This window comes from Salvelinus alpinus, chromosome 21 (genome assembly GCF_045679555.1).
Source record: "Salvelinus alpinus chromosome 21, SLU_Salpinus.1, whole genome shotgun sequence".
NCBI classification, from domain to species: domain Eukaryota; kingdom Metazoa; phylum Chordata; class Actinopteri; order Salmoniformes; family Salmonidae; genus Salvelinus; species Salvelinus alpinus.
In genome coordinates, this window is record NC_092106.1 from 50,442,289 (window position 1) to 50,466,001 (window position 23,713).

Consider the following 23,713-nt stretch of genomic DNA (forward strand, 5'->3'; position numbering starts at 1 on the left):
GTGGTCCATAGTCCTACATGTTGACTGTAGTGTTCCATAGTCCTACATGTTGACTCTAGTGGTCCATAGTCCTACATGTTGACTCTAGTGTTCCATAGTCCTACATGTTGACTCTAGTGTTCCATAGTCCTACATGTTGACTCTAGTGTTCCATAGTCCTACATGTTGACTCTAGTGTTCCGTAGTCCTACATGTTCACTCTAGTGTTCCATAGTCCTACATGTTGACTCTAGTGTTCCGTAGTCCTACATGTTCACTCTAGTGTTCCATAGTCCTACATGTTGACTCTAGTGTTCCATAGTCCTACATGTTGACTCTAGTGTTCCGTAGTCCTACATGTTCACTCTAGTGTTCCATATGCATGTGAATTTGTGGGGCACAACAAAAAAGAAACCACGTCAAGCATCATGCAGTTCTTCTCCCTACATTCCCTTTCCCCTCCATGTCTCAGTCACTCTGTAATGAACACGAGGAAGACAGAGAGCTGTTTTCAAGCGCAGGGTGCAGCAGGTGTTTAATGTAAAGGACCACAGGAGGAGGCAGGTGGCTGGGTCCAGGGGCAGGTAGAGTTCATACACAGGGGGTTCCAGCAAGGCAACAGTACAGACAGGGAAAAGGCTAGTAACGTTGTCCGGGAGATCAGGCAATAGGTGAATGACAGGAAATCCGATAGGATAAAGTACAGGCAGGGAATAGGCAAAAGGCGTCGTTAGTGAGAAAGGCCAAACTATCATACACAGGAGGATTAAATTACGGGACAAACAGAGTTCCGAAGAGAAGTGTGTCACAAACAAACAATTCCTCACAATGATGGGGTGCAAAGAACTGAACTAAATAGTGTGTGATAATGACATACAGGTGTGTGAACAGGTGATGAGAATTCAGGTGATTGGGGTCTAGAGAGTGAGCTGCGTTCAGGGGATCTACGTGTTTGAGAGTGTGAGTTGGAAGCAGACGTTAAGTGTTCTGACCGCTCCCCTTACACACTTATCCTGTGTGCGCACACACAAGCTCCCATTAGGCCTACAGAAATACATGCCCATGAAAACATATCTAACTGAAGGGATACACAAGCTACATTCGTTGCCAAATGACGACAATTTTATCCCAATTTCAAAATGGACTGGTTGATTGAAATAGGGAGATATTGGTTCCAATAAAGAACTGCAGTTTTGGAATGATTGAATCCTGTCTATTTTCCTGATTAGGTGACTTGGCGAACTGTTAGTGCCATTTAGAATCGGTTAGCCTAGGGGCCACATTGAAACTATGCAAAAACATTTGTTTGATAAAGACAAAGATGGTATTTTCCTCCGAATCGTTAAGCCTATGCTTCCTCACCAGACATGGGGTTGTGGCCGTAATTCCTCCCCCATGCAGTGTTCAATGTGAAATTGTCCATTTAGAAAACTCCAAAGAACGGACAGAATAAACTGAAACCGACAGACAGTACATCGAAAAAGAAGACCGAATTTTTGGTTTGCAACCTTGAAAAAAAAGTGTCTATCAACCCGGCAAATTGAGCCGTGTTTGAAATCATCTGTTCCAGACACGAGATTCGCATCACTTCCGCTTAAGTTCTATATTATTATGTTATATTACATTATGTTATTTACTATAAAATAGGTGTGTTGACTGTGATAAGGCTAGTGCACTGGCATAGCCTGTTTTTGTTATGTCCAGAGCCTTATCACAGTCAACACACCTATTTTATAGTAAATAACATAATGTAATATAACATAATAATATAGAACTTAAGCGGAAGTGATGCGAATCTCGTGGCTTCTACGAGAAAAATCCACTGCTGAGGTTACTGCCTTTTAAACATTGTGTTCCACAATATAACATAAGAAGCTGATATTACAGTTTATTTAAATCAATCTTAAATGGCACTTGTTCTTTTATTGACTGAATATATCAATATGGCAATTAGGATTTATTATCTCTAATGTTTATGATAAATAAGGCATTGTTGCGCACTGTTGGCATATAGGCCTAGATAAATCCGCACATATCTATTTTTTGGCATTGTGATCTAAAAGTCGATTTTAACTATTTAATTATTTGTTTCCACTTTCAGACCAAGTCAGGCTCCCGTGTCCTACATACTAATCCTGCTGCGGACATCTTTCAGACAAAGTCAGGCTCCCGTGTCCTACATTCTAATCCTGCTGCGGACATCTTTCAGACAACGTCAGGCTCCCGTGTCCTACATTCTAATCCTGCTGCAGACATCTTTCAGACAAAGTCAGGCTCCCGTGTCCTACATTCTAATCCTGCTGCGGACATCTTTCAGACAAAGTCAGGCTCCCGTGTCCTACATACTAATCCTGCTGCGGACATCTTTCAGACAAAGTCAGGCTCCCGTGTCCTACATACTAATCCTGCTGCGGACATCTTTCAGACAACGTCAGGCTCCCGTGTCCTACATACTAATCCTGCTGCGGACATCTTTCAGACAACGTCAGGCTCCCGTGTCCTACATACTAATCCTGCTGCAGACATCTTTCAGACAACGTCAGGCTCCCGTGTCCTACATACTAATCCTGCTGCGGACATCTTTCAGACAAAGTCAGGCTCCCGTGTCCTACATACTAATCCTGCTGCGGACATCTTTCAGACAACGTCAGGCTCCCGTGTCCTACATACTAATCCTGCTGCGGACATCTTTCAGACAAAGTCAGGCTCCCGTGTCCTAATACTAATCCTGCTGCGGACATCTTTCAGACAAAGTCAGGCTCCCGTGTCCTAATACTAATCCTGCTGCAGACATCTTTCAGACAAAGTCAGGCTCCTGTGTCCTAATACTAATCCTGCTGCGGACATCTTTCAGACAAAGTCAGGCTCCCGTGTCCTAATTCTAATCCTGCTGCGGACATCTTTCAGACAACGTCAGGCTCCCGTGTCCTACATTCTAATCCTGCTGCGGACATCTTTCAGACAAAGTCAGGCTCCCGTGTCCTACATACTAATCCTGCTGCGGACATCTTTCAGACAAAGTCAGGCTCCCGTGTCCTACATACTAATCCTGCTGCAGACATCTTTCAGACAAAGTCAGGCTCCCGTGTCCTACATACAAATCCTGCTGTAGACATCTTGTTATCCTGCAGCATAATGATAATATGGGATGGAAACCATCAGGACAGCCAAAGGTATTTATGAAAGCACAATCCCTTCTTGAGAAAACAAAATCATCAATGCACTTAGCCAAGTGCTCCTCAAACTTTCCACAACCTTTCAGTCAGTTGTTTGGCCTGGGGAGAGGTTTGGCCTGGGGGAGAGGTTTGGCCTGGGGGAGAGGTTTGGCCTGGGGGAGAGGTCTGGCCTGGGGGAGAGGTCTGGCCTGGGGGAGAGATCTGGCCTGGGGGAGAGGTCTGGCCTGGGGGAGAGGTTTGGCCTGGGGGAGAGGTCTGGCCTGGGGGAGAGGTCTGGCCTGGGGGAGAGGGGCTGTTAGTAGACTCTTCTAGACTATTCATTCTATTGTTGGCCGTGCTGAAGGTGCTCATACACAACAGTACACAAGTAGACTATCTACTAGTCCAGCTTCCCTTAAACATTTGCTAACAGCCCATCTCAATGCCCCAGTATTGACTCGGTGTGTAACAAAACACATACCAGTCTACTGTACCCTTTGTTTACAGATTAACATGGTTTATTGTATGGTAACACATCCTCATGATCAGTCTCCATGTTTTACACATCATCATGATCAGTCTTCATGTTTTACACATCCTGATGATCAGTCTTCATGTGTTACACATCATCATCATCATCATCATGATCAGTCTTCATGTTTTACACATCCTCATCATCAATATTCATGTTTAACACATCCTCTTCATCAGTCTTCATGTTTTACACATCCTGATGATCAGTCTTCATGTTTTACATATCCTCATGATCAGTCTTCATGTTTTACACATCCTCATCATCAATATTCATGTTTAACACATCCTCTTCGTCAGTCTTCATGTTTTACACATCCTGATGATCAGTCTTCATGTTTTACACATCCTGATGATCAGTCTTCATGTTTTACATATCCTCATGATGAGTGTTCATGTGTTACACATCCTCTTCATCAATATTCATGTGTTACACATCCTCATCATCAATATTCATGTTTAACACATCCTCTTCATCAATATTCATGTTTTACACATCCTCATCATCAATTTTCATGTTTAACACATAATCATCAATATTCATGTTTTACACATCCTCATCATCAATATTCATGTTTAACACATCCTCTTCATCAATATTCATGTTTTACACATCCTCTTAACATATCATCATCATCAGTCTTCATGTTTTATACATCCTCATGATCAGTAGACGCAGCAGCGCCTCTTCAACCTCATGAGGCTGAAGAAATTTGGCTTGTCACCAAAAACACTCACAAAGTTTTACAGATGCACAATCGAGAGCATCCTGTCGGGCTGTATCACCGCCTGGTACGCAGATGCTCCGCCCATAACCGTAAGGCTCTCCAGAGGGTAGTGAGGTCTGCACAACGCATCACCAGGGGCAATCCTACCTGCCATCCAGGACACCTACACCACCCGATGTCACAGGAAGGCCAAAAAGATCATCAAGGACAACAACCACCCGAGCCACTGCCTGTTCACCCCGCTATCATCCAGAAGGCGAGGTCAGTACAGGTGCATCAAAGCTGGGACCGAGAGACTGAAAAAAGCTTCTATCTCAAGGCCATCCGACTGTTAATTAGCGTCCCACCTGGCCAAAATCCAGTGAAAATGCAGAGCGCCAAAGTCAAATAAAATACTATAAAAATTAAACTTTCATGAAATCACACATGCAATACACCAAATTAAAGCTACACGTGTTGTGAATCCAGCCAACGTGTCAGATTTCAAAAAGGCTTTACGACAAAAGCAAACGATGCTATTATCTGAGGATATCACCCCAGCAAACAAACACAGGCAATCATATTTCAACCCTCCAGGCGCGACACAAAACGCAGAAATAAAGATATAATTCATGCCTTACCTTTGACGAGCGTCTTCTGTTGGCACTCCAATATGTCCCATAAACATCACAAATCATCCTTTTGTTCGATTAATTCCGTCGATATACACTGCTCAAAAAAATAAAGGGAACACTTAAACAACACAATGTAACTCCAAGTCAATCACACTTCTGTGAAATCAAACTGTCCACTTAGGAAGCAACACTGATTGACAATACATTTCACATGCTGTTGTGCAAATGGAATAGACAACAGGTGGAAATTATAGGCAATTAGCAAGACACCCCCAATAAAGGAGTGGTTCTGCAGGTGGTGACCACAGACCACTTCTCAGTTCCTATGCTTCCTGGCTGATGTTTTGGTCACTTTTGAATGCTGGCGGTGCTTTCACTCTAGTGGTAGCATGAGACGGAGTCTACAACCCACACAAGTGGCTCGGGTAGTGCAGCTTATCCAGGATGGCACATCAATGCGAGCTGTGGCAAGAAGGTTTGCTGTGTCTGTCAGCGTAGTGTCCAGAGCATGGAGGCGCTACCAGGAGACAGGCCAGTACATCAGGAGACGTGGAGGAGGCCGTAGGAGGGCAACAACCCAGCAGCAGGACCGCTACCTCCGCCTTTGTGCAAGGAGGAGCAGGAGGAGCACTGCCAGAGCCCTGCAAAATGACCTCCAGCAGGCCACAAATGTGCATGTGTCTGCTCAAACGGTCAGAAACAGACTCCATGAGGGTGGTATGAGGGCCTGACGTCCACAGGTGGGGGTTGTGCTTACAGCCCAACACCGTGCAGGACGTTTGGCATTTGCCAGAGAACACCAAGATTGGCAAATTCGCCACTGGCGCCCTGTGCTCTTCACAGATGAAAGCAGGTTCACACTGAGCACATGTGACAGACGTGACAGAGTCTGGAGACGCCGTGGAGAACGTTCTGCTGCCTGCAACATCCTCCAGCATGACCGGTTTGGCGGTGGGTCAGTCATGGTGTGGGGTGGCATTTCTTTGGGGGGCCGCACAGCCCTCCATGGGCTCGCCAGAGGTAGCCTGACTGCCTTTAGGTACCGAGATGAGATCCTCAGACCCCTTGTGAGACCATATGCTGGTGCGGTTGGCCCTGGGTTCCTCCTAATGCAAGACAATGCTAGACCTCATGTGGCTGGAGTGTGTCAGCAGTTCCTGCAAAAGGAAGGCATTGATGCTATGGACTGGCCCGCCCGTTCCCCAGACCTGAATCCAATTGAGCACATCTGGGACATCATGTCTCGCTCCATCCACCAACGCCACGTTGCATCACAGACTGTCCAGGAGTTGGCGGATGCTTTAGTCCAGGTCTGGGAGGAGATCCCTCAGGAGACCATCCGCCACCTCATCAGGAGCATGCCCAGGCGTTGTAGAGAGGTCATACAGGCACGTGAAGGCCACACACACTACTGAGCCTCATTTTGACTTGTTTTAAGGACATTACATCAAAGTTGGATCAGCCTGTAGTGTGGTTTTCCACTTTAATTTTGAGTGTGACTCCAAATCCAGACCTCCATGGGTTGATAAATTTGATTTCCATTGATAATTTTTGTGTGATTTTGTTGTCAGCACATTCAACTATGTAAAGAAAAAAGTATTTAATATGAATAGCTCATTCATTCAGATCTAGGATGTGTTATTTTAGTGTTCCCTTTATTTTTTTGAGCAGTGTATATCCAAAATGTCCATTTATTTGGCGTGTTTGATCCAGAAAAACACCGCTTCCAACTCGCGCAACATGACTACAACATTTCTCATAAGTTACCTGTAAGCTTTGTCCAAACATTTCAAAGTACTTTCCTTATACAACTTTAGGTATTTTTTTACGTGAATAATCGATAAAATTGAAGACGGGACATACTGTGTTCAATACCGGAGGAAAACAAAGTGGAGAGTGATTTTCAGGTCATGCGCCTCTATCAAAGAGTACACTTCCCTCTACTCTCGTTTTGAACAGTGCTACTTCTTCATTTCTCAAAGGAAAAACCTCAACCAATTTCTAAAGACTGTTGACATCCAGTGGAAGCGATAGCAACTTCAAGAAAGTCGCTTAGAAATCTGGATTCCCAATGAAAGCCCATTGAAAACAGAGTGACCTCAACAAAAAAAATCCTGAATGGTTTGTCCTAGGGGTTTCGACTGCCAAATAAGTTATGTTATACTCACAGACATGATTCAAGCAGTTTTAGAAACTTCAGAGTGTTTTCTATCCAAATCTACTAATAGTATGCATATCTTAGCTTCTGGGCCTGAGTAGCAGGCAGTTTACTTTGGACACACTTTTCATCCGGACGTCAAATACCGCCCCCTATCCCAAAGAAGTTTAATAATGGAAAAATTGATGTAATCAATTTATCACTTGCCACTTTATATGATATAATGTTTACTTACCCTACATTACTCATCTCATATGTATATACTGTACGCTATACCATCTACTGCATCTTGATGTAATGTATCACTAGCCACTTTAAACAATGCCACTTTATATAATGTTTTCATACCCTACATTACTCATCTCATATGTATATACTGTACTCTATACCATCTACTGCATCTTGCCTATGCCGTTCGGCCATCACTCATTTATATATTTTTATGTACATATTCTTATTCATTCCTTTACACTTGTGTGTATAAGGTAGTTGTTGTGAAATTGTTAGGTTATATTACTTGTTAGATATTACTGCACGGTTGGAACTAGAAGCACAAGCATTTCGCTACACTCGCATGAACACCTGCTAACCATGTGTATGTGACCAATACATTTGATTTGTTTTACACATCCTCATGACCAATCTACTTGTCGTTCCAGGAGACATCACGGAGTACAAACACATCTTCTGCAAGAGGTCGAAGCAGTGTGTGGTGAAGAAAGTGTACTAGAGGGTTGTCCACCTGGAGCGCAGAAAGGCCAGACAAGCAACCAGAGACACAGCTCCCAAACCCAACATCACCACAGCACCAAAGCCTGCTACACCAACTGCCATTGCCCAACACAAGACGAGGTTCACCAACGGAAGAACATTCAGGACCCTGCCTGAAAAACATTCATCCAACACAACATCCATATTCGGTTAGACCGATGTTTTAGATTCAAATAGAATGCCTAGTGTGCTCATGCATTGTGGTGTAGACATCTTGTACATACAGTGCCTTCGGAAAGTATTCAGAGCCTTGACTTTTTCCACATTTTGTTACGTTACAGACTTTTTTTTCTTCTTCTCAGCAATCTACATACAATATCCCATAATGACAAAGTGAAAACAAGTTTTTAGACATTTTTGCAAAATGAAAAAACAGAAATAGCTTATTTACATAAGTATTCAGACCCTTCACTACGAGACTCGAAATTGAGCTCAGGTGTATCCTGTTTCCATTGATCATCCTTGAGATGTTTCTACTACTTGATTGGAGTCCACCAGATGTAAATTCAATTGATTGGACATGCTTTGGATAAGGCACACACCTGTCTATATAAGGTTCCACAGTTCTCAGAGAAAAAAACCAAGCCATGAGGTTGAAGGAATTGCCCGTAGAGCTCCGAGACAGGATTGTGTCGAGGCACAGTACTGGGGAAGGGTACCAAAAACAAAACATTTCTGCAGCATTGAAGGTCCCCATGAACACAGTGGCCTCCATCATTCTTAAATGGAAGAAGTTTGGAACCATCAATACTCTTCTTACAGCTTGCCGCCTGGCCAAAATGTTATACATTACACAGTAGACTATGTTACACAGTAGGCTATTTTATACATTATACAGTAGACTATGTTATACATTATACAGTAGGCTAAGTTATACATTATACAGTAGGCTGTCATTTTTAACCTTTATTTAACTAGGCAAGTCAGTTAAGAACAAATTCTTATTTACAATGACGGCTTACCCCGGCCAAACCCGGACGACGCTGGGCCAATTGTGCGCTGCCCTATACAGTCAGCTATGTTATACATTATACAGTAGACTATGTTATACATTATGACCTCTGGCAGTCTTTATGGGGGTACCACAGGGTTCAATTCTCGGGCCGACTCTTTTCTCTGTATACATCAATGATGTCGCTCTTGCTGCGGGTGATTCTCTGATCCACCTCTATGCAGACGTCACCATTCTGTATACATCTGGCCCTTCTTTGGACACTGTGTTAACTAACCTCCAGACGAGCTTCAATGCCATACAACTCTCCTTCCGTGGCCTCCAACTGCTCTTAAATGCAAGTAAAACTAAATGCATGCTCTTCAACCGTTCACTGCCTGCACCTGCCCGCCCGTCCAGCATCACTACTCTGGACGGTTCTGACTTAGAATATGTGAACAACTACAAATACCTAGGTGTCTGGTTAGACTGTAAACTCTCCTTCCAGACTCACATTAAACATCTCCAATCCAAAATTAAATCTAGAATTGGCTTCCTATTTCACAACAAAGCATCCTTCACTCATGCTGCCAAACATACCCTCGTAAAACTAACTATCCTACCGATCCTTGACTTTGGCGATGTCATTTACAAAATAGCCTCCAACACTCTGTGTTATACAGTAGGATATGTTATACATTATACAGTAGGATATGTTATACATTATACAGTAGGATATGTTATACATTATACAGTAGGATATGTTATACATTATACAGTAGAATGTTATACAGTAGACTATGTTATACATTATACAGTAGACTATGTTATACATTATACAGTAGACTATGTTATACACTATACAGTAGGCTGTTATACATTATACAGTAGGATATGTTATACATTATACAGTAGGATATGTTATACATTATACAGTAGACTGTTATACATTATACAGTAGACTGTTATACATTATACAGTAGGATATGTTATACAGTAGACTATGTTATACATTATACAGTAGGATATATTATACAGTAGACTATGTTATACATTATACAGTAGACTATGTTATACATTATACAGTAGACTATGTTATACAGTAGACTGTTATACATTATACAGTAGGATATGTTATACATTATACAGTAGGCTGTGTTAAACATTATACAGTAGGCTGTGTTATACATTATACAGTAGGCTATGTTATACATTATACAGTAGACTATGTTATACATTATACAGTAGACTATGTTATACAGTAGACTGTTATACATTATACAGTAGGATATGTTATACATTATACAGTAGGCTGTGTTAAACATTATACAGTAGGCTGTGTTATACATTATACAGTAGGCTATGTTATACATTATACAGTAGGCTATGTTATACATTAAACAGTAGGCTGTGTTATACATTATACAGTAGGCTGTGTTATACATTATACAATAGGCTGTGTTAAACATTATACAATAGGCTGTGTTAGACATTATACAATAGGCTGTGTTATACATTATACAGTAGGCTGTGTTAAACACTATACAGTAGGCTGTGTTATACATTATACAGTAGGCTATGTTATACATTATACAGTAGGCTATGTTATACATTATACAGTAGGCTATGTTATACATTATACAGTAGGCTATGTTATACATTATACAATAGGCTGTGTTAAACATTATACAGTAGGCTGTGTTATACATTATACAATAGGCTGTGTTAAACATTATACAATAGGCTGTGTTAGACATTATACAATAGGCTGTGTTATACATTATACAGTAGGCTGTGTTATACATTATACAGTAGGCTGTGTTAGACATTATACAGTAGGCTATGTTATACATTATACAGTAGGCTATGTTATACATTATACAGTAGGCTGTGTTATACATTATACAGTAGGCTGTGTTAGACATTATACAATAGGCTGTGTTATACATTAAACAGTAGGCTGTGTTATACATTATACAATAGGCTGTGTTATACATTATACAGTAGGCTGTGTTATACATTATACAGTAGGCTATGTTATACATTATACAGTAGGCCGTCCTTCCCCCAAGGACAGAGGAGGTCAGAGAGTTTATTCTGAGGAGGAAGTGAAAGTCGTGCTTCAGCATCATGCCTCTCTTACCAAACTGGTTCACCCTGCCAGGACACACACACAGTTACCAGATGGGATGCAGCTTCCATGACACATACACATGACTAAATCTGTTCTAAAACAAAATGTAAAGGATCTGGTGTGAGGTGGAATATGAGTTACTGGACTTATCATGTCTAAATCAGAAACGTTGCATCACATCTTGCTGCTGTAGTAGCACATGGATGCAATTTAACACTTGCACGAGAGAGAGAGAGAGAGAGAGACAGAGCCAGAGGGAGAGACAGAGTGAGAAACACAGAGAGAGATAGAGACAGAGACACAGAGAGAGAGAGAAATATATATATAGAGAGAGAGACAGAGACAGAGACAGAGAGAGAGAGAGAGAGAGAGAGAGAGAGAGCAAAAGTCGGAGAGGGAGACAGAAAGAGACAGGCAGTATTCATTATACTGAATAGGTCACCTGGGACAGATTGAGCGAAAGAGAGACAGAGAGAGAGACAGGAAGTATTCATTACACTGAAGAGGTCCACTGGGACACTGGGAGTTAGCATTGGGACTAACGCTGGGCTGAAGTTAGGTTAGAGTTGGGGCTAACGCTGGGCTGAAGTTAGGGTTAGAGTTGGGACTAACGCTGGGCTGAAGTTAGGGTTAGAGTTGGGGCTAACGCTGGGCTGAAGTTAGGGTTAGAGTTGGGACTAACGCTGGGCTGAAGTTAGGGTTAGAGTTGGGACTAACGCTGGGCTGAAGTTAGGGTTAGAGTTGGGACTAACGCTGGGCTGAAGTTAGGGTTAGAGTTGGGGCTAACGCTGGGGGTGGAGTTAGGGTTGGGGCTAACGCTGGGCTGAAGTTAGGTTAGAGTTGGGGCTAACGCTGGGCTGAAGTTAGGGTTAGAGTTGGGACTAACGCTGGGCTGAAGTTAGGTTAGAGTTGGGGCTAACGCTGGGCTGAAGTTAGGGTTAGAGTTGGGACTAACGCTGGGCTGAAGTTAGGGTTAGAGTTGGGACTAACGCTGGGCTGAAGTTAGGGTTAGAGTTGGGGCTAACGCTGGGGGTGGAGTTAGGGTTGGGGCTAACGCTGGGCTGAAGTTAGGTTAGAGTTGGGGCTAACGCTGGGCTGAAGTTAGGTTTAGAGTTGGGGCTAACGCTGGGGGTGGAGTTAGGGTTGGGGCTAACGCTGGGCTGAAGTTAGGGTTAGAGTTGGGCTAATGCTGGGCTGAAGTTAGGGTTAGAGTTGGGTCTAACGCTGGGGGTGGAGTTAGGTTAGAGTTGGGGCTAACGCTGGGGGTGGAGTTAGGTTAAAGTTGGGGCTAACGCTGGGGGTGGAGTTAGGTTAGAGTTTGGGCTAACGCTGGGGGTGTGGTTAGGTTAGAGTTGGGGCTAACGCTGGGCTGAAGTTAGAGTTGGGGCTAACGCTGGGGGTGGAGTTAGGTTAGAGTTGGGGATAACGCTGGGGGTGGAGTTAGGTTAGAGTTGGGGCTAACGCTGGGCTGGAGTTAGGTTAGAGTTGAGGCTAACGCTGGGCTGAAGTTAGGGTTAGAGTTGGGGCTAACGCTGGGGGTGGAGTTAGGGTTAGAGTTGGGACTAACGCTGGGCTGAAGTTAGGTTTAGAGTTGGGACTAACGCTGGGCTGAAGTTAAAGTTGGGGCTAACGCTGGGCTGAAGTTAGGGTTAGAGTTGGGGCTAACGCTGGGCTGAAGTTAGGGTTGGGTCTAACGCTGGGGGTGGAGTTAGGTTAGAGTTGGGGCTAACGCTGGGGGTGGAGTTAGGTTAGAGTTGGGGCTAACGCTGGGCTGAAGTTAGGGTTAGAGTTGGGGCAACCGCTGGGGTGGAGTTAGGTTAGAGTTTGGGCTAACGCTGGGCTGAAGTTAGGGTTAGGGTTGGGGCTAACGCTGGGCTGAAGTTAGGTTAGAGTTGGGGCTAACTCTGGGCTGAAGTTAGGGTTAGAGTTGGGGCTAACGCTGGGCTGAAGTTAGGTTAGAGTTGGGGCTAACGCTGGGCTGAAGTTAGGGTTAGAGTTGGAGTTGGGGCTAACGCTAGGCTGAAGTTAGGGTTAGAGTTGGGGCTAACGCTGGGCTGAAGTTAGGGTTAGAGTTGGGGCTAACGCTGGGGGTGGAGTTAGTGTTAGAGTTGGGACTAACGCTGGGCTGAAGTTAGTGTTAGAGTTGGGACTAACGCTGGGCTGAAGTTAGGGTTAGAGTTGGGACTAACGCTGGGCTGAAGTTAGTGTTAGAGTTGGGACTAACGCTGGGCTGAAGTTAGGTTAGAGTTGGGGCTAACTCTGGGCTGAAGTTAGGGTTAGAGTTGGGGCTAACGCTGGGCTGAAGTTAGGTTAGAGTTGGGGCTAACGCTGGGCTGAAGTTAGGGTTAGAGTTGGGGCTAATGCTGGGCTGAAGTTAGGGTTAGAGTTGGGACTAACGCTGGGCTGAAGTTAGGGTTAGAGTTGGGACTAACGCTGGGCTGAAGTTAGGGTTAGAGTTGGGGCTAACGCTGGGCTGAAGTTAGGGTTAGAGTTGGGGCTAACGCTGGGCTGAAGTTAGGGTTAGAGTTGGGGCTAACGCTGGGCTGAAGTTAGGGTTAGAGTTGGGGCTAACGCTGGGCTGAAGTTAGGGTTAGAGTTGGGACTAACGCTGGGGGTGGAGTTAGTGTTAGAGTTGGGGCTAACGCTGGGCTGAAGTTAGGGTTAGAGTTGGGGCTAACGCTGGGCTGAAGTTAGGGTTAGAGTTGGGGCTAACGCTGGGCTGAAGTTAGGGTTAGAGTTGGGACTAACGCTGGGGGTGGAGTTAGTGTTAGAGTTGGGGCTAACGCTGGGCTGAAGTTAGGGTTAGAGTTGGGGCTAACGCTGGGCTGAAGTTAGGGTTAGAGTTGGTGCTAACGCTGGGCTGAAGTTAGGGTTAGAGTTGGGGCTAACGCTGGGCTGAAGTTAGGGTTAGAGTTGGGACTAACGCTGGGGGTGGAGTTAGTGTTAGAGTTGGAACTAACGCTGGGGGTGGAGTTAGTGTTAGAGTTGGAACTAACGCTGGGGGTGGAGTTAGTGTTAGAGTTGGGACTAACGCTGGGCTGAAGTTAGGGTTAGAGTTGGGGCTAACGCTGGGCTGAAGTTAGGGTTAGAGTTGGGACTAACGCTGGGCTGAAGTTAGGGTTAGAGTTGGAACTAACGCTGGGCTGAAGTTAGGGTTAGAGTTGGGGCTAACGCTGGGCTGAAGTTAGGGTTAGAGTTGGGACTAACGCTGGGCTGAAGTTAGGGTTAGAGTTGGGGCTAACGCTGGGCTGAAGTTAGGTTAGAGTTGGGGCTAACGCTGTGCTGAAGTTAGGGTTAGAGTTGGGGCTAACGCTGGGCTGAAGTTAGGGTTAGAGTTGGGGCTAACGCTGGGCTGAAGTTAGGGTTAGAGTTGGGGCTAACGCTGGGCTGAAGTTAGAGTTGGGGCTAACGCTGAGCTGAAGTTAGGTTAGAGTTGGGGCTAACGCTGGGCTGAAGTTAGGTTTAGAGTTGGGGCTAACGCTGGGCTGAAGTTAGGGTTAGAGTTGAGGCTAACGCTGGGGGTGGAGTTAGGTTAGAGTTGGGGCTAAGGCTGGGCTGAAGTTAGGGTTAGAGTTGGGGCTAACGCTGGGGGTGGAGTTAGGGTTGGGGCTAACGCTGGGCTGAAGTTAGGGTTAGAGTTGGGACTAACGCTGGGCTGAAGTTAGATTTAGAGTTGGGGCTAACGCTGGGGGTGGAGTTAGATTTAGAGTTGGGGCTAACGCTGGGGGTGGAGTTAGGGTTAGAGTTGGGGCTAACACTGGGCTGAAGTTAGAGTTGGGGCTAACGCTGTGCTGAAGTTAGGGTTAGAGTTGGGGCTAACGCTGGGCTGAAGTTAGGGTTAGAGTTGGGGCTAACGCTGGGCTGAAGTTAGGTTAGAGTTGGGGCTAACGCTGGGCTGAAGTTAGGGTTAGAGTTGGGACTAACGCTGTGCTGAAGTTAGGGTTAGAGTTGGGGCTAACGCTGGGCTGAAGTTAGAGTTGGGGCTAACGCTGTGCTGAAGTTAGGGTTAGAGTTGGGGCTAACGCTGGGCTGAAGTTAGGGTTAGAGTTGGGACTAACGCTGGGCTGAAGTTAGGGTTAGAGTTGGGGCTAACGCTGGGGGTGGAGTTAGGTTAAAGTTGGGGCTAACGCTGGGGGTGGAGTTAGGTTAGAGTTTGGGCTAACGCTGGGGGTGTGGTTAGGTTAGAGTTGGGGCTAACGCTGGGGGTGGAGTTAGGTTAGAGTTGGGGCTAACGCTGGGGGTGGAGTTAGGTTAGAGTTGGGGCTAACGCTGGGGGTGGAGTTAGGTTAAAGTTGGGGCTAACTCTGGACTGAAGTTAGGGTTAGAGTTGGGGCTAACGCTGGGCTGAAGTTAGGGTTAGAGTTGGGACTAACGCTGGGCTGAAGTTAGGGTTAGAGTTGGGGCTAACGCTGGGCTGAAGTTAGGGTTAGAGTTGGGACTAACGCTGTGCTGAAGTTAGGGTTAGAGTTGGGGCTAACGCTGGGCTGAAGTTAGGGTTAGAGTTGGGACTAACGCTGGGCTGAAGTTAGGGTTAGAGTTGGGGCTAACGCTGTGCTGAAGTTAGGGTTAGAGTTGGGGTTAACGCTGGGGGTGGAGTTAGGGTTGGGGCTAACGCTGGGCTGAAGTTAGGTTAGAGTTGGGGCTAACGCTGGGCTGAAGTTAGGGTTAGAGTTGGGACTAACGCTGGGCTGAAGTTAGGTTAGAGTTGGGGCTAACGCTGGGCTGAAGTTAGGGTTAGAGTTGGGACTAACGCTGGGCTGAAGTTAGGGTTAGAGTTGGGACTAACGCTGGGCTGAAGTTAGGGTTAGAGTTGGGGCTAACGCTGGGGGTGGAGTTAGGGTTGGGGCTAACGCTGGGCTGAAGTTAGGTTAGAGTTGGGGCTAACGCTGGGCTGAAGTTAGGTTTAGAGTTGGGGCTAACGCTGGGGGTGGAGTTAGGGTTGGGGCTAACGCTGGGCTGAAGTTAGGGTTAGAGTTGGGCTAACGCTGGGCTGAAGTTAGGGTTGGGTCTAACGCTGGGGGTGGAGTTAGGTTAGAGTTGGGGCTAACGCTGGGGGTGGAGTTAGGTTAAAGTTGGGGCTAACGCTGGGCTGAAGTTAGGGTTAGAGTTGGGGCTAACGCTGGGGGTGGAGTTAGGTTAAAGTTGGGGCTAACGCTGGGGGTGGAGTTAGGTTAGAGTTTGGGCTAACGCTGGGGGTGTGGTTAGGTTAGAGTTGGGGCTAACGCTGGGCTGAAGTTAGAGTTGGGGCTAACGCTGGGGGTGGAGTTAGGTTAGAGTTGGGGATAACGCTGGGGGTGGAGTTAGGTTAGAGTTGGGGCTAACGCTGGGCTGGAGTTAGGTTAGAGTTGAGGCTAACGCTGGGCTGAAGTTAGGGTTAGAGTTGGGGCTAACGCTGGGGGTGAAGTTAGGGTTAGAGTTGGGGCTAACGCTGGGCTGGAGTTAGGTTAGAGTTGAGGCTAACGCTGGGCTGGAGTTAGGTTAGAGTTGAGGCTAACGCTGGGCTGAAGTTAGGGTTAGAGTTGGGGCTAACGCTGGGGGTGGAGTTAGAGTTAGCATTGGGACTAACGCTGGGCTGAAGTTAGGGTTAGAGTTGGGACTAACGCTGGGGGTGGAGTTAGGGTTACAGTTGGGGCTAACGCTGGGCTGAAGTTAGGTTTAGAGTTGGGACTAACGCTGGGCTGAAGTTAAAGTTGGGGCTAACGCTGGGCTGAAGTTAGGGTTAGAGTTGGGGCTAACGCTGGGCTGAAGTTAGGGTTGGGTCTAACGCTGGGGGTGGAGTTAGGTTAGAGTTGGGGCTAACGCTGGGGGTGGAGTTAGGTTAGAGTTGGGGCTAACGCTGGGCTGAAGTTAGGGTTAGAGTTGGGGCTAACGCTGGGGTGGAGTTAGGTTAGAGTTTGGGCTAACGCTGGGCTGAAGTTAGGGTTAGGGTTGGGGCTAACGCTGGGCTGAAGTTAGGTTAGAGTTGGGGCTAACTCTGGGCTGAAGTTAGGGTTAGAGTTGGGGCTAATGCTGGGCTGAAGTTAGGTTAGAGTTGGGGCTAACGCTGGGCTGAAGTTAGGGTTAGAGTTGGAGTTGGGGCTAACGCTAGGCTGAAGTTAGGGTTAGAGTTGGGGCTAACGCTGGGCTGAAGTTAGGGTTAGAGTTGGGGCTAACGCTGGGGGTGGAGTTAGTGTTAGAGTTGGGACTAACGCTGGGCTGAAGTTAGTGTTAGAGTTGGGACTAACGCTGGGCTGAAGTTAGGGTTAGAGTTGGGACTAACGCTGGGCTGAAGTTAGTGTTAGAGTTGGGACTAACGCTGGGCTGAAGTTAGGTTAGAGTTGGGGCTAACGCTGGGGGTGGAGTTAGGTTAGAGTTGGGGCTAACGCTGGGCTGAAGTTAGGGTTAGAGTTGGGGCTAACGCTGGGCTGAAGTTAGGGTTAGAGTTGGGGCTAATGCTGGGCTGAAGTTAGGGTTAGAGTTGGGACTAACGCTGGGCTGAAGTTAGGGTTAGAGTTGGGACTAACGCTGGGCTGAAGTTAGGGTTAGAGTTGGGGCTAACGCTGGGCTGAAGTTAGGGTTAGAGTTGGGGCTAACGCTGGGCTGAAGTTAGGGTTAGAGTTGGGGCTAACGCTGGGCTGAAGTTAGGGTTAGAGTTGGGGCTAACGCTGGGCTGAAGTTAGGGTTAGAGTTGGGACTAACGCTGGGGGTGGAGTTAGTGTTAGAGTTGGGGCTAACGCTGGGCTGAAGTTAGGGTTAGAGTTGGGGCTAACGCTGGGCTGAAGTTAGGGTTAGAGTTGGGGCTAACGCTGGGCTGAAGTTAGGGTTAGAGTTGGGACTAACGCTGGGGGTGGAGTTAGTGTTAGAGTTGGGGCTAACGCTGGGCTGAAGTTAGGGTTAGAGTTGGGGCTAACGCTGGGCTGAAGTTAGGGTTGGGTCTAACGCTGGGGTGGAGTTAGGTTAGAGTTGGGGCTAACGCTGGGGGTGGAGTTAGGTTAGAGTTGGGGCTAACGCTGGGCTGAAGTTAGGGTTAGAGTTGGGGCTAACGCTGGGGTGGAGTTAGGTTAGAGTTTGGGCTAACGCTGGGCTGAAGTTAGGGTTAGGGTTGGGGCTAACGCTGGGCTGAAGTTAGGTTAGAGTTGGGGCTAACTCTGGGCTGAAGTTAGGGTTAGAGTTGGGGCTAACGCTGGGCTGAAGTTAGGTTAGAGTTGGGGCTAACGCTGGGCTGAAGTTAGGGTTAGAGTTGGAGTTGGGGCTAACGCTAGGCTGAAGTTAGGGTTAGAGTTGGGGCTAACGCTGGGCTGAAGTTAGGGTTAGAGTTGGGGCTAACGCTGGGGGTGGAGTTAGTGTTAGAGTTGGGACTAACGCTGGGCTGAAGTTAGTGTTAGAGTTGGGACTAACGCTGGACTGAAGTTAGGGTTAGAGTTGGGACTAACGCTGGGCTGAAGTTAGTGTTAGAGTTGGGACTAACGCTGGGCTGAAGTTAGGTTAGAGTTGGGGCTAACGCTGGGGGTGGAGTTAGGTTAGAGTTGGGGCTAACGCTGGGCTGAAGTTAGGGTTAGAGTTGGGGCTAACGCTGGGCTGAAGTTAGGGTTAGAGTTGGGGCTAATGCTGGGCTGAAGTTAGGGTTAGAGTTGGGACTAACGCTGGGCTGAAGTTAGGGTTAGAGTTGGGACTAACGCTGGGCTGAAGTTAGGGTTAGAGTTGGGGCTAACGCTGGGCTGAAGTTAGGGTTAGAGTTGGGGCTAACGCTGGGCTGAAGTTAGGGTTAGAGTTGGGGCTAACGCTGGGCTGAAGTTAGGGTTAGAGTTGGGGCTAACGCTGGGCTGAAGTTAGGGTTAGAGTTGGGACTAACGCTGGGGGTGGAGTTAGTGTTAGAGTTGGGGCTAACGCTGGGCTGAAGTTAGGGTTAGAGTTGGGGCTAACGCTGGGCTGAAGTTAGGGTTAGAGTTGGGGCTAACGCTGGGCTGAAGTTAGGGTTAGAGTTGGGACTAACGCTGGGGGTGGAGTTAGTGTTAGAGTTGGGGCTAACGCTGGGCTGAAGTTAGGGTTAGAGTTGGGGCTAACGCTGGGCTGAAGTTAGGGTTAGAGTTGGGGCTAACGCTGGGCTGAAGTTAGGGTTAGAGTTGGGGCTAACGCTGGGCTGAAGTTAGGGTTAGAGTTGGGACTAACGCTGGGGGTGGAGTTAGTGTTAGAGTTGGAACTAACGCTGGGGGTGGAGTTAGTGTTAGAGTTGGAACTAACGCTGGGGGTGGAGTTAGTGTTAGAGTTGGGACTAACGCTGGGCTGAAGTTAGGGTTAGAGTTGGGGCTAACGCTGGGCTGAAGTTAGGGTTAGAGTTGGGACTAACGCTGGGCTGAAGTTAGGGTTAGAGTTGGAACTAACGCTGGGCTGAAGTTAGGGTTAGAGTTGGGGCTAACGCTGGGCTGAAGTTAGGGTTAGAGTTGGGACTAACGCTGGGCTGAAGTTAGGGTTAGAGTTGGGGCTAACGCTGGGCTGAAGTTAGGTTAGAGTTGGGGCTAACGCTGTGCTGAAGTTAGGGTTAGAGTTGGGGCTAACGCTGGGCTGAAGTTAGGGTTAGAGTTGGGGCTAACGCTGGGCTGAAGTTAGGGTTAGAGTTGGGGCTAACGCTGGGCTGAAGTTAGAGTTGGGGCTAACGCTGAGCTGAAGTTAGGTTAGAGTTGGGGCTAACGCTGGGCTGAAGTTAGGTTTAGAGTTGGGGCTAACGCTGGGCTGAAGTTAGGGTTAGAGTTGAGGCTAACGCTGGGGGTGGAGTTAGGTTAGAGTTGGGGCTAAGGCTGGGCTGAAGTTAGGGTTAGAGTTGGGACTAACGCTGGGCTGAAGTTAGATTTAGAGTTGGGGCTAACGCTGGGGGTGGAGTTAGATTTAGAGTTGGGGCTAACGCTGGGGGTGGAGTTAGGGTTAGAGTTGGGGCTAACACTGGGCTGAAGTTAGAGTTGGGGCTAACGCTGTGCTGAAGTTAGGGTTAGAGTTGGGGCTAACGCTGGGCTGAAGTTAGGGTTAGAGTTGGGGCTAACGCTGGGCTGAAGTTAGGTTAGAGTTGGGGCTAACGCTGGGCTGAAGTTAGGGTTAGAGTTGGGACTAACGCTGTGCTGAAGTTAGGGTTAGAGTTGGGGCTAACGCTGGGCTGAAGTTAGAGTTGGGGCTAACGCTGTGCTGAAGTTAGGGTTAGAGTTGGGGCTAACGCTGGGCTGAAGTTAGGGTTAGAGTTGGGACTAACGCTGGGCTGAAGTTAGGGTTAGAGTTGGGGCTAACGCTGGGGGTGGAGTTAGGTTAAAGTTGGGGCTAACGCTGGGGGTGGAGTTAGGTTAGAGTTTGGGCTAACGCTGGGGGTGTGGTTAGGTTAGAGTTGGGGCTAACGCTGGGGGTGGAGTTAGGTTAGAGTTGGGGCTAACGCTGGGGGTGGAGTTAGGTTAGAGTTGGGGCTAACGCTGGGGGTGGAGTTAGGTTAAAGTTGGGGCTAACTCTGGACTGAAGTTAGGGTTAGAGTTGGGGCTAACGCTGGGCTGAAGTTAGGGTTAGAGTTGGGACTAACGCTGGGCTGAAGTTAGGGTTAGAGTTGGGGCTAACGCTGGGCTGAAGTTAGGGTTAGAGTTGGGACTAACGCTGTGCTGAAGTTAGGGTTAGAGTTGGGGCTAACGCTGGGCTGAAGTTAGGGTTAGAGTTGGGACTAACGCTGGGCTGAAGTTAGGGTTAGAGTTGGGGCTAACGCTGGGCTGAAGTTAGGGTTAGAGTTGGGACTAACGCTGGGCTGAAGTTAGGGTTAGAGTTGGGGCTAACGCTGTGCTGAAGTTAGGGTTAGAGTTGGGGTTAACGCTGGGGGTGGAGTTAGGTTAAAGTTGGGGCTAACGCTGTGCTGAAGTTAGGGTTAGAGTTGGGGCTAACACTGGGGGTGGAGTTAGGGTTAGAGTTGGGGTTAATGCTGGGGGTGGAGTTAGGGTTGGGGCTAACGCTGGGGTTGGTGTTAGGGTTGGGGCTAACGCTGGGCTGAAGTTAGGGTTAGAGTTGGGACTAACGCTGGGCTGAAGTTAGGGTTAGAGTTGGGACTAACGCTGGGCTGAAGTTAGGGTTAGAGTTGGGGCTAACGCTGTGCTGAAGTTAGGGTTAGAGTTGGGGTTAATGCTGGGGGTGGAGTTAGGGTTGGGGCTAACGCTGGGGTTGGTGTTAGGGTTGGGGCTAACGCTGGGCTGAAGTTAGGGTTAGAGTTGGGACTAACGCTGGGCTGAAGTTAGGGTTAGAGTTGGGGCTAACGCTGGGCTGAAGTTAGATTTAGAGTTGGGGCTAACGCTGGGGGTGGAGTTAGGGTTGGGGCTAACGCTGGGCTGAAGTTAGGGTTAGAGTTGGGCTAACGCTGGGCTGAAGTTAAAGTTGGGGCTAACGCTGGGCTGAAGTTAGGGTTAGAGTTGGGGCTATAGCTGGGCTGAAGTTAGGGTTAGAGTTGGGACTAACGCTGGGGGTGGAGTTAGGGTTACAGTTGGGGCTAACGCTGGGCTGAAGTTAGGTTTAGAGTTGGGACTAACGCTGGGCTGAAGTTAAAGTTGGGGCTAACGCTGGGCTGAAGTTAGGGTTAGAGTTGGGGCTAACGCTGGGCTGAAGTTAGGGTTGGGGCTAACGCTGGGCTGAAGTTAGAGTTGGGTCTAACGCTGGGGGTGGAGTTAGGTTAGAGTTGGGGCTAACGCTGGGGGTGGAGTTAGGTTAGAGTTTGGGCTAACGCTGGGCTGAAGTTAGGGTTAGAGTTGGGGCTAACGCTGGGGTGGAGTTAGGTTAGAGTTGGGGCTAACGCTGGGCTGAAGTTAGGGTTAGAGTTGGGACTAACGCTGGGGGTGGAGTTAGGGTTACAGTTGGGGCTAACGCTGGGCTGAAGTTAGGTTTAGAGTTGGGACTAACGCTGGGCTGAAGTTAAAGTTGGGGCTAACGCTGGGCTGAAGTTAGGGTTAGAGTTGGGGCTATAGCTGGGCTGAAGTTAGGGTTAGAGTTGGGACTAACGCTGGGGGTGGAGTTAGGGTTACAGTTGGGGCTAACGCTGGGCTGAAGTTAGGTTTAGAGTTGGGACTAACGCTGGGCTGAAGTTAAAGTTGGGGCTAACGCTGGGCTGAAGTTAGGGTTAGAGTTGGGGCTAACGCTGGGCTGAAGTTAGGGTTGGGGCTAACGCTGGGCTGAAGTTAGAGTTGGGTCTAACGCTGGGGGTGGAGTTAGGTTAGAGTTGGGGCTAACGCTGGGGGTGGAGTTAGGTTAGAGTTTGGGCTAACGCTGGGCTGAAGTTAGGGTTAGAGTTGGGGCTAACGCTGGGGTGGAGTTAGGTTAGAGTTGGGGCTAACGCTGGGCTGAAGTTAGGTTAGAGTTGGGGCTAACTCTGGGCTGAAGTTAGGGTTAGAGTTGGGGCTAACGCTGGGCTGAAGTTAGGGTTAGAGTTGGGACTAACGCTGGGCTGAAGTTAGGGTTAGAGTTGGGGCTAACGCTGGGCTGAAGTTAGGGTTAGATTTGGGGCTAACGCTGGGCTGAAGTTAGGGTTAGAGTTGGGGCTAACGCTGGGCTGAAGTTAGGTTAGAGTTGGGGCTAACGCTGTGCTGAAGTTAGGGTTAGAGTTGGGGCTAACGCTGTGCTGAAGTTAGGGTTAGAGTTGGGACTAACGCTAGGCTGAAGTTAGGGTTAGAGTTGGGACTAACGCTGGGGGTGGAGTTAGTGTTAGAGTTGGGGCTAACGCTGGGGGTGGAGTTAGGGTTAGAGTTGGGACTAACGCTGGGCTGAAGTTAGGGTTAGAGTTGGGACTAACGCTGGGCTGAAGTTAGGGTTAGAGTTGGAACTAACGCTGGGCTGAAGTTAGGGTTAGAGTTGGGACTAACGCTGGGCTGAAGTTAGGGTTAGAGTTGGGACTAACGCTGGGCTGAAGTTAGGGTTAGAGTTGGAACTAACGCTGGGCTGAAGTTAGGGTTAGAGTTGGGACTAACGCTGGGCTGAAGTTAGGGTTAGAGTTGGGACTAACGCTGGGCTGAAGTTAGGGTTAGAGTTGGAACTAACGCTGGGCTGAAGTTAGGGTTAGAGTTGGGACTAACGCTGGGCTGAAGTTAGGGTTAGAGTTGGGGCTAACGCTGGGGGTGGAGTTAGGGTTGGAGTTGGAACTAACGCTGGGCTGAAGTTAGTGTTAGAGTTGGGGCTAACGCTGGGGTGGAGTTAGGTTAGAGTTGGGGCTAACGCTGGGCTGAAGTTAGGGTTAGAGTTGGGGCTAACACTGGGGGTGGAGTTAGGGTTAGAGTTGGGGCTAACGCTGGGCTGAAGTTAGGGTTAGAGTTGGGGCTAACGCTGGGGTGGAGTTAGGGTTAGAGTTGGGGCTAACGCTGGGCTGAAGTTAGGGTTAGAGTTGGGGCTAACGCTGGGGTGGAGTTAGGGTTAGAGTTGGGGCTAACGCTGGGCTGAAGTTAGGGTTAGAGTTGGGGCTAACGCTGGGCTGAAGATAGGGTTAGAGTTGGGGCTAACACTGGGGGTGGAGTTAGAGTTAGCTTTGGGACTAACGCTGAGGGTGGAGTTAGGTTTAGAGTTGGGGCTAACGCTGGGCTGAAGTTAGAGTTGGGGCTAACGCTGAGCTGAAGTTAGGTTAGAGTTGGGGCTAACGCTGGGCTGAAGTTAGGTTTAGAGTTGGGGCTAACGCTGGGCTGAAGTTAGGGTTAGAGTTGGGGCTAACACTGGGCTGAAGTTAGGTTAGAGTTGGGGCTAACGC